Source organism: Neofelis nebulosa, chromosome 5 (assembly GCF_028018385.1).
Source record: "Neofelis nebulosa isolate mNeoNeb1 chromosome 5, mNeoNeb1.pri, whole genome shotgun sequence".
Classification (NCBI taxonomy): Eukaryota; Metazoa; Chordata; class Mammalia; order Carnivora; family Felidae; genus Neofelis; species Neofelis nebulosa.
In genome coordinates, this window is record NC_080786.1 from 158463801 (window position 1) to 158474126 (window position 10326).

Here is a 10326-nt window from a genome sequence, read left to right on the forward strand (position 1 = left end):
GTACAGAGGGAGACTGGGGCTTGCAGCCAGAGGTGGCGGGGGTCTCTTGCACCCCTGCTGCTGCTGAAGCCTGCCCTGGAGAGGGCGGGAGGGCAGGGAGCTCCCTGAGGCAGGGCCCTCCCCCCTGTCCCCGGCACTTACCCGGGACGTTGTGACCTGACCCACGCTGTCCCACACGCGGGCACAGATCACACAGTGGCACCTGCAGGCAGGAGCCGTCGGGGGTGGGCCCCAGCAGCGCCTCGCACGTGCGCTTTGTTACTTAATGTGTCATGTAAGCAGGTCACTTGGAGGGGCACAGATTTTCCACAGCTCGGGGAATAAATATCTTCGCTTTGTAAAACCACTCTCGGGGCAAAGTGTGTGCCGGGCAGCTTAAAGAGAAAAAATGAGCTTAAGCCAAATACTTTCGTTTCAAGTGACAGGCGGCAGGAAGCTCGATGCGTTAGTTCCCAGGACCAAGAGTTTTAATCCAAAGCCCTCCCCACGCGGGCATATAAACTCCCGGAAAGGATCAGTCACTTCATCCCCATCAAAATTATCCGAAGGTTTTTTTTTTCTCCTTGAACATTTTCATGCCGAGTTTTGTCCCAAAGTGAGTGTTGTTTGTTATCGCGAGTAACACAGTCTGGCAGGACAGCAGGGCTGGGCAGGGGGCGGCAGTTTCTGCTGAGATCCCGGGGGACGGCCCCCCCCTCCTGGGAGGTGTCACAGGACATCACAGAGCCCCTGCATTACTGAGCTGCTCATCCCAGGGCTTATGAGGACCTGTCCTCTCTCCGGGCTGATTAGGATTCTGCTTGCCTGTGCAGCAGCGTGAGGGGTGGCAGGGGCCCCCACATTGCTGCTTCTCGTGTTCGGAGTAACACGCAGGGGACAGCCCCCTGCCCGAGCCGTGGCCACCATGAGGCAGTGAGGAGACATCCTTGGCGGCAGGCTCTCCTGAGAGGCCGTCACCGACTTCACGGACTCGAACACCCAACATCCCCTCTGTGCTTCTGGGGACGGTGAGCCCACGGGGGGTGGGCGCCCTGCATCGCCCACACTTGGGTGCCCGGTTGTCCCTGCGCGCCTGGCTGCAGAGACGCCGTGGTGTATTTGCTGGGTCCACCGTCACCTGCACGACCAGCACTGGGGGTGTTTGGGAACAGCACGCTCTGCCCCCTTGCTGCCACGCTAACTCCTTGCCCCGACCCCGCCACGCTGAGCGCGGGCTTGTAGGTCAGACACGGTGAACGCTGGCAAGTTCCCACAAGACAGCAGCTTTATCACGTGCGTGGGGCCCCAATGACCGTGCCTGGCGACTCACCCACTGCCTCCCCGGCCCCAGAGAGGAGCCCTCGAACCTCTGCTCTGCAGCAGCCCCTCCACCTGTTTCGACCGAGAACTAATGGACAGGCCCGTGGAAAACTCTCGGCCGGTCACACTCTGTTCTCCGCCGTTTCCAATTCTCCTCTCAGGATTTTATACGTATTTTTTAGTTCTTTAAAATTAAAAAAAATCATTTGATGAGTGGTCTTTAAACATTTCTGATCGCGCACCCGTCGGTAAAAAGCATCTGAGCAAATGCCCCTAAATATATGTAATGTATTTAATTAAAAATATGAACATGATTAACACCACTAACATGTTAAATATTAAATATACTACGAAACACACATGAAAATGAGAAAGATGAGATGAAATGAAATAAACAGTATTTCAAAATGTTCATTTATTATTAAAAAACATTTTGCCCTCAATTTAAGATGATAAATAATTAAAAATCAATAATTTTAAAAGCACAAGGAGGCTGGTGTGAATGAACATGCCTCATGGCTTCTCACACCGTGGTCTGGCGTTCTCGCTGCAAACCCGGGACCGCACGGCTGTCGTCCATGACGGGCTTGCTTCCACACATGGCTGTCACAGCTAAAAAGAACACCTCAGAAAAATATGTAAATTCGCAAATTCGAACAAAGAAGGGCACCTTCAGCTGTGCTTGCAAAATCGTGGCCCGTCAGCTGCGCACAGGCCTCCGTAGACCCCATCCTCGCTGGAACCCATCCCTGGGCTGTGCTAGTGTGTCTTTAATAACCGGGTTCAAAACTCACCAGGACGTTTGATTTGGAAGACCTTTTTCTTAACAGACTAGAAAACAGATTGAACGGGTTTTGGCAACAAAGTCACATGACATTAAATCAAGTCTCGGTTTTCAGAGCACATCACCTATTTCTTGCAAAGGACAGTGGTTTTGTCCCTGGTAACTCAGAACTTTGCTCTTACCTGGAGGGGACAGGTCCCACGAGTTCTTGTGCTTTTTGTTAGACACGCAGGTCAGCCCTCCTCCGCTCTCGGGCCCGAGAAGGGTGTCTCGATCATCAGCCTCCTGTGCCTTCGACGTGGCCCGTGAGCAGCTTGCAGGAGCGGGCCGGGGTCAGCCCCGTCCTGGGGCCCCTGGGGCTGTCCTCTGGTTGTGCAGCTGTGCGTGCAGGTGTGTGTGCACCGTGTGCAGGTGTGTGTGCACCGTGCGAGTTGTGCGTGCACCACGCTGCGTGCACGTGTGTGCGCGCTCGGGTACACGACTTTCAAGCACGTATCTACTTGGTGAGGGCTGGTTAGTTAAAACGAAGCCTCATCTGTAAACCACAGTGGTGGGCACAGGTCACCTGAAATGTGGTCCTCTCGGATCTGAGGGATCCCCTCCAACCTGTCAGGCCCTACTCTGCCACTCCCTGTGAAACCAGAACCCCACAGCCAGAGTGTTGTTTCCACCCAGATCCCACACCCGCCCTTGTAGACCACACCCTGGGTCTCTGGTCCCTACAGTTCCCTGCCAGCCTTCCTAGGAGAGCTCCTAAGGCCTGGGGGGGCCTCCCCAAGGCCGAGTATGTCACCAGCATGTGCCCCAGGCCCATGCTGGGCAAGCGGGGTGGCTGTTTTCAAAATGTGGTGAACGGGGCTTGGCTGAGAGGCCTGGGTCGCCCACCCCCGGGGGGACATTGCTGGGGATGGGGCAGGAAGGGAGTTGGGGAGCTGGAGGCTGCCAAGGCCCCTGTAAGAGTGGGGGGAGGGGGGCTAGGCCTGCTGCAGTAATTCTGACCGTGCCTGGAGAGATGAACTGGAGGGGCCACTCGCCTACCGAGCTACTTTGTGCAAAATAAAAGAGGTTCCCCTGAGGTGGGCGGAGCCTGCAGGGAGCTGCTCGCTGTGGTCCCTGCCTGGGAGCAGAGTGGGCAGCACACGGTGTCCCGTGGCCCACGGCAAGGAAGGCCCACCCAATCTCTGTCTCCTTGGGCGTCAGTGGCCTGGTGCCACCACGGGGGCGGGTCACTTGTCCTCCTGGTGTTGGGTCAAGAGGTAACTGTGGAGAGAAGCTCCAGTTTCTTCTGCACCCCATGGATCATTTGGGGCTTCCTGTGGGGGGCGAGTCATTTGGGGGGCGTCCACACCTCACCTGGGGGCCCGAAGCTCCCTCCCTTTGTCCCACCTGACCTTCGGTGTCCCCAGTGAGTCACGGACTGCCGTTTTATGCCTGGTTGCTTACACGCAGCTGCCCGCTGCTTCCTGCACCTCAGCGTCCGCCGGTCCTGCTTCCTCCCGAGGGCTCTAGGGACGAGGACGTGCTCCCGGGTCCGTTGGTCTAGAGCCACTCAGGCTCCCCACGGAGCGATAGTCCCACAGGCATCGTTCTCGCTCAGCAGCGGGTCTCCGTCCGGACAGTGACAGTGTTGTCTTCTGCTCACGGACATCTGCGGTCACTGGCACTGCCCCTGGACGTGTGCACTCCCTCCGTCCTGTCTCCTCCACGGCTCCTCTTCTTTGTGAGGATTCTGTGTTTCGGTTTTGCTTGAGCCTCAGATTGCTGCTTCCACGGTTTTCATCCTTGGTTGTTTCTGTCATGGGTTGGATCATGTCCCCAAACCCACATGCTGAAGCTCTGACCCCCAGCGACTCAGAAGGTGGCAGTATTTGGAGACAGCGTCTTTAACAAAGAGGTGAGTAAGGCAGAACAGGGTCCGATAGGACTGGTGTCCTCATAAGAAGAGATGAGGGGACACACACACTCACACAGAGCGATGAGTGTGTGAGGACACAGGGAAACATGGCCGTCTACATGCCCAGGAGAGGAGCCAGCCCTGACCACGCCTGGACCCTAGACATCCAGCCTCTGGACGAGGAGAAATCGCTGTCTGTTGTTGAAGCCTTCAGCCTATGGTGCTTTGTTATGGCGGCCCTAGCAACCTCATACATGGCCCATTCTGGAAAGTTCTCAGTCATTATCTCTGAGCGTCACCTCTTTCCCATCCTCTCCTCAATGCCTCCGGTGGATCATTTCATTCTGTTTTTCATACCTTTTGATGGCCCATAATTTAAACAATTTTTAATCTTTCTGAGCTGTTTTCTGGATAATATTCCCTTCTCTATGTTCTGATTTGATGAATCCTGTTCCCGCTTGGTCTCATCTGTGTTAAGCCCTTCCCTCGAGTTTTTAATTTCTGTGATGCTTTTAATTTCTGAGTTTCTAAATTACTTTCTTCATTAAAAGTGTCGCTCGTTCTGTGTTTATGTTGCCTTTGGTCTCGTTGCATGTCTACGTTCTCAGGTGTCTCTGGTCCCAGACGCGAGTCCTGTTGTCTCCTGCTCGGATGACACTTCCTGCGGCTCATCTTCTAGCTTGGAGAAGTGTCCTTCCTGGAAAGCATGCATGTTTTTTCCTTCCTGGGCCCCAGGGAGTCCAATCACGTGACACGACTTTTATTCTAATCCTTATCTTGAGACCCACACACCAAGAATGGGTAGAAATTCATACCTTGCACGGCCACATGTCACACGCTCAGAGTTTCTATTTCTTTTGTGAGCCTTTTCATGCTGACCTCCTGGCAGATGGCGAACTTCCTTGCTGGTTTCTTGGGACAGCGGGTAGAATTTCTCTAGTCTTGTTTCATGGATGGGGGGCCCTTCAAGCTCCCGCCTGATATGGGAGGCTGTTGCTCCAGCGAACGCAAGCCCTCGGCCATATCTCTTACCTGAGCTTCACATGAACCTGTCACCACTCCTGTCCCTGTCCCTTGTTCCCTGAGGGCTGACCTAGCACCGGCTCCATGACCACTCTGGCTTTGACTTCTCATTTATTTTGGACACTATAAAGTTCTCCTTCTTTTTGTGAACCAGGCTGCGTAGTTAAAATTGTATGATTGTTGTTGTCTATTCTTAGTCTAGTTGCCCCAGAAAGTAGAGCCTGAAGCAAAGGCTTCTGTGCTCACGTTTCTCCTGGGGCAATCTCAGGGAAGAGGGGACTGAGACCGGAAGACAGGAAAACCAATACCAAGGAGGCCACTGTGCGCCACAGGCTGATGGCTCTGTCTTCAGAGAGACCACGTGGAGCCCCTGGAGATCGGACCCGTCTGAGCAGGGAAAGCGAGAGGGTGGGATGGGTCTGCCGGGTCCTGTCGCTCACAGCCTGATTTTCCCTCCGCAGTTACTTCAGTTTCACACTTGCGATTGCGCGTGCGTGGGCCGTCACACACCCTGGTGCATCTCATCCCTCAGAGGCAACGAGAAAGCCCTGAGAAAACAAGTAGGAGGCCTCGTGGTGAACTTGAGGAAGGCTCTGTGGTGTCATTCACACTCGCATGCCGCACTGGAAACGGCCGCCCCGGGGGACTCTGGGGCCTGCGGTGCAGCCGGGCCATCTGACGGACCGTACCTGAGTCCTTTATGGCGTGTCCCCGCACACCCGTCCCGAGGAGGCACGTCCTTGCTTATTTCCTGAGGGCGGTGCAGTTAGGATTCTTTAAGATGCTATCTAGCTGCAATCTACTAAAAGTTTAGAAAAAAGGTTGTCAAGCCAAGCACTGGTCCCTGCCACTGCAAACGGTCCCAGGGCTGAAATCAATACCCGTCCTCTCCTTCCTCCACCCCCCTTTCTGGATTGGTCTCCTTCAGCTAGAAGTGTGGCCAGTCGGATTTGTTTGTCCTGAGGAATGGAACCCTTGGTTGCCTTGCCCTGGAGGGGTCATGATTGCTGCAATTGTCTGTTCGTAGCTTATCCTTGGCACAGACTAAAATGTCCCAGCGAACCTGTCAGTTCCAGATGTTTCCCTCCCTGTCCCCAGTGAGTATCAGCAAACCTAGCCCTTCAGGGTATTTGGGGTTGATTGCCCCTCCTATACAGTAAGTCTATTCTTTGCTTGCTTGTCCAGTGGCGTGGGAAGCCTCAGGCGGCTGTATGGTAGTCACGGCTTCCAGCGGAGCAGAGATACGGACAGAAACGTTCCCCAGCTCTAGCCAGGGAATCGGGACTCCCAACCCAGCACAGCCTATAACAGCACTGGCAGGAAGGAAGCGCTGATCATGCTCACTGACGACAGTGGTGATGGGGCACACTTGCTTCTCTGTGGTTCCTGGAGCTTGTCTTTGAGGCCCTCGTGACCCAGGGCCACTAACTGACCATGGCTTCAGTACAAACCCTGGATCCTGGGGGACAGTGACCGAATCCTGAGAGGTTCTGGCCCAGAGTGGGCCCCTTAGCTCAGCCATTAACAAGCCTTTCTGTCGTTCTTACTAGGTTGGCTGCTTCTGGGTGATGGGGTCCCGGGTGACATTAGTGAATCCCATGGTCATGTGCCAACCTTCATGCCTTCTTTACTTTGACATAGGTCTCTTGGCACAAAAAAATGTTGTATGGAATACTGTTTCGATTGTGTAATACAGCATAACAAACCACCTAGAAACTGAGTGGCCTAAAACCTACAATTTATTATGATTTACTTTCCTGGGGTTGGCAGGGTAAGGTAGTGGGTCTCAGTTGGTCCTTCTTATGGTTGCAGTCATATGGTGGCTGCCCATCTGAAGCCTTCTTCCCTGAAATGGCTGTAACCGCTGGGGCTGCAGGTGGATCTCACTTCCCATGCAGCCCCTACCTGAGGCCAGCTTGGGCTTCCTCACAGCATGGCAGTCCCAGGGTGGTTGGATATCTATGTGTTGGCTGGCTTCCCTGAGAGCAAGCATTCCAAGAGTGAAAAATTGGAAGCCACTTGAGGCCTGGCCCCAGAAACCAGTACAGTGTCACCTCTGTCCTAGTCTGTTGGTCAAAGAACCCACCCAGTTTCAAGGAGAAGGAGCACAGATTTCACCTTTTGATAGGAGGAGTGTCAAAGAATTTGTGGCCATCCTTAATCTTCTGCAGACAGTAGGTCAATAGATTGGGAGCTCTAAGCCACGGGGAAGACAAGGAAAAAAAAACCATGCTAAAGTATCTATAAACTTCTGTAAGGATAAATAACTTTACTTCCAAGGTGGAGGGCGTTTGAGGTCATCGGCCTGCCTCCATGAGGCTGGCTGGTCTCCCCAGGGCACCGTGCCGTACCAGAAACTCGGCATTGGTCTGTGCTGCTGGCAGGCTCGGCACTCAGCAGTGACCGTCACCACATTGGGCTTGATGAGGGGAAGGCCGCGCCCTGAGACTCCTGTGTGCTTTCTTCCCTCTCCTCATGGACACTCTGTTCATGGAACAATGGTATAAGCCGTGGACTTGGACTTGTGGAGGACAGAGGCCGGCTGGGATCCACTGATGCGTCATCCTGCCCCCCTAGTGGCTCGGTGCCTCCTTCGCAGGAGACGCTTTCTAGTGTGTGTCAACACCAGACACACGGATCTTCAAGCATCAGGCCTCTTTTGCAGGCCAGCCACACGCCTGTTCTCCCCAAGTTTTTGGTTCTACTTTTCTGATCTTGCTCCTTTTATGTCCTGATCAGCAACGCAAGCCATCTGCGTTGCCGACTTGGAGTCTGTGAATATTTCATATAAATGGAACGGTTACGTGTTGTGCCCACAGATCTTCTATTAAGAGGAGGATTTCCCTTCACTGCCTGCAGGGCCAGCCAGAGGGGCTACGATGCGGCAGAGTCCATTTCTGGCACTAACGTATTGTGCTGACGTGTGTGAATTTCAGGCTGGAATGTCCTCCTCTTGTATTATTTCTCAAGAGAACCTCTATGAGAGCACAAGCATAAGAAGGAAGAGGCACGTGATGGATTTCCAGTCATGACTCCGTGGGCCTGGTAATAGCAAGCTCATATTGATGGTCTGGCCACACAGCCTATCCATAAAATATCCCAAAGCACACCAGAAACTGTTTTTCAAACGGGAAAGCACTTTTTTCAAAAAAACGTGTATTTATTTTTGAGAGCGAGAGTGAGAGAGATAGCCTGTGAGTGGGGGGGGAGGGGCAGAGAGAGAGGAGGATCCGAGGTGGGCTCCGCGCTGAGAGCAGAGAGCCCCGTGTGGGGCTTGAACTCACGAACTATGAGATCGCGACCTGAACTGAAGTCGCACTTGACTGATTGAGCCGCCCAGGCGCCCCTCAAGTGGGAAAACTTTTGAGAGTTTCTCGATGTTGCCTGAGAACACTGAGGGTCCGTACTGCGACACCCACAGAATGTACCAGAAACTCTACCGTGTCCTGACGTCCATAAATACCTCTAGACATTGGCTCCGCTGATCACTTGGAACAAGGGCTTCAACACCTTGTATCCAAGCCTAGCCTTGCTGCGGAGTCCTGCTCTGGGCCCCACCTGAAGCCGGGAGCAGTATTTCCAACTGTTGTCTCCAAAATCTAAGGAGGCCTACCAAAACTTCTGCCCCCGTCTTAACGGTAGAAGGCTTAAGGTGCAAGCACTTACTTACTTAGAGGCTGTGCCCTAAATCACTGGACCCCTAAAATCTCATGGGCCCTGAATCCTCACCGGGCTCAGTTCCCACCCAGTGGCACACGCGTATCTTACCCGGGATTCTGGGGTCCCGGCCGCTTCTCACTCACCAGATCCAGTGAGTGTGATGTCATCAGCATTGTAGACCGTGAGGATCAAGGCTCCGGTGAACATATCACAACCAAGAGCAGGCTGACGTTGACCCTGGGCTGGGCTGTGAATGTGCACTGCTGTCTTGGCCATGAAGGCAAGCTGCTGTGACCCGCACGAGGAGGGGAGAGAAGGAGGCACCTTCACACTCCGTGTGCCCGGGGCTGAGTTGGTCTGCCCCGGGGAGGGTACCACGCAGCCGCAGGTGGGGGTTCCTCAGTTCTGGTGCCTTACCCTATCCTCTTCCTCCTTGTCATGTGCCCTTTGTCACTAAAACAGAGGCTGGTTTGAGGACTGGAGCCAGTTAATGACGACAGTGGGGTTGTGCTATTGTGGGTAACCTGTTGGGTAACCTACCGCACATCCGGTGGTTGGACAGGCAGTCAGCACGCAACTAGTCAGGTTGGGTGGGAGTTTGGCCCGGATGCCCTCCAGTGCCGTGGGGTCTCTGCTGTGCTGGCCTGGGCAGACGGCAGGCCTGCCTCACAAACCGTTCTGGGTTGCCTTCGTGGCTCTTCAGTGTGGCCTTGGCCCGTCTGTGCCTGAGCTCTCCTCACAGAGGGGCAGCTGCCTTGTCTTCCCTCGGTCCCGTCTTTAGGGCAGCTCTTTCCCCATCAGCCTCAGCCTCCCCTCTCTCCACGCTCTTTCTCAGGCAGCCAGGACAGTCTCAGCCAGCCGGAGAGGTGCCCTTCCTTCCCGGGCTGCCCCACTCTGGGAGGTTCCATCCTGCCGGTTTGTACCCTCCAGCTCACTGCCTGCATCAGGGATCTTGAGCTGAAGAGTCAGCACTGGTCCGTGTCACGTGGCGAGGATGAGCGTCCCACTCTCCTGAGGTCTCTCGCCGTGTCCCACACAGGGAGGACACCAGTGGAGGCTGGCAGTTTGTGAGGGGGGGAACCTCTTGTTCCAAACAGTGTCCTCCTGGTAAGGCAGAACCCACCCTGATCCTCTCCCCACACGGCTAGGGGCTGGGAGAGCAGGCATACGTTTTTAGTTCTGGTCACTATCTTCAGGGTGTGTGTTTGTGTATGTGTGTGTGCATGTGCGTGTATGGGTGAATGTGGGTGTGTGTGCATATGTATGTGGTTGTGTGTGCATGTGTATTATGTTGATGGGTGCATGTGTATGTATGTGTCTGTGCATGTAAATGTGCGTGCATGTAGATGTGTGTATATGTGTATAATGTGGATGTGTATGCATGTGTGGGGATGTGTGGATGTGGCTGTGTGTGCATGTGGATGTGTGTGTGTATGTGTGTGTGTATGTGCATATGGGTGTGTTTATGTGAATGTGTATGCATTTGCGTGCACGTGTGTACATACATGTGTGTATGTGTTCTTGTGTGTGTGTATGTGTATGCATATGTGTGGGTGTGTGCATATGGATGTGTGCGTGCGTGCATGCATGTGTGCATGTGGGTGGGTGTATGTGGATGCATGTGCATGTGTGTGTGGCTGTGTTGCGTCCATGTTCATAATATGTG

General features: G+C 54.0%; 1 long non-coding RNA gene across 2 annotated transcripts; it reads right to left on the reverse strand.

Moving 5' to 3' along the window:
* Positions 1 to 5570: 5570 nt before the first annotated feature.
* Positions 5571 to 9887, reverse strand: LOC131512974 (uncharacterized). 2 transcript variants are annotated; one of them, XR_009262412.1, is made up of 3 exons: positions 9201 to 9887; positions 7352 to 9113; positions 5571 to 7196 (listed from the first exon to the last, which is right to left on the reverse strand). It is a non-coding gene; the product is annotated as an uncharacterized LOC131512974 (long non-coding RNA). The 2 variants fall into 2 exon arrangements; XR_009262413.1 differs by having other exon boundaries at positions 5571 to 6979; positions 7119 to 9113.
* Positions 9888 to 10326: the final 439 nt, after the last annotated feature.